The following is an 872-nucleotide window of genomic DNA, read 5'->3' as shown; positions in this document are numbered from 1 at the left end:
CAGTCACACCATGCCCATCTCGTGTGACACACACCCCTGTTACCAGGGTACGTGTAAATCCGTTACATTCTCCCCCATTAGGATTGAGAAAATCTACAGCTCCAATCGATTATTGCCTCAACGAGGCTTGCGTGTCCGCTAGACACTGCAACTTAATTCGTTGAAATAAAACGACTTCCGTGCTCAATGAGCTCCGTCAACGACACTGGAGTCACCAAGTCTCGCTGGGTCTGAGAGCGAACACGGGCAGAGCCCAACTTCGTTCCCGCACGCGGTGGAATGTCGGACAGTGCTACAGCGGCACCGGGGGGATGTACATCCTAGGCTCGATGAGCACGAGCGTCGCGCTCTGCGCACGCTATCAATGACGAGTGACCTCGTTGAGGATGTGGAGTTGGTCGACTACGAGTCTGACACTACTTTCCCCGCACGGGATGACGAGGAAGGCGAGCTGCACCACCGGCGTCATACGATCCCTGCTCGCGCCTTGCGGACCCCATGTCCGTTCCAAGAATTCTCGTCAACCGAGGGACGTGTGTATTCACCAATGACCTCGACGGGGCACAGAGGCGGCAGCTAGAAGCTGCTCATAAGGCGGCTCTGAAGCGCGCCCATCCACGGCCGGTCATTGACCCTCGTGTGAATTATGGATTCCGCCCAGCGGATCCCGCTGTGGAAGCGAAGGACGCGGTAACTCGATCATTACGAGTCCAAATCATCGGGCCCCCGGACAGAACGGATGATGAACTTGCCACACGGAAAGCCCTTCGAGCTCGTTTGGTCCCACAAGAAATTCCGTTGGAAGCTTATCGCACTCGTCTGAGTGCACAACGAGGTGGTTCTCATGTACCCGCAATGCGGACAATACCTGT

This window comes from Plasmopara halstedii (genome assembly GCF_900000015.1).
Source record: "Plasmopara halstedii genome assembly, contig: Scaffold_3060, whole genome shotgun sequence".
In the NCBI taxonomy this organism is placed as follows: domain Eukaryota; phylum Oomycota; class Peronosporomycetes; order Peronosporales; family Peronosporaceae; genus Plasmopara; species Plasmopara halstedii.
This window is presented reverse-complemented; position numbering follows the sequence as displayed.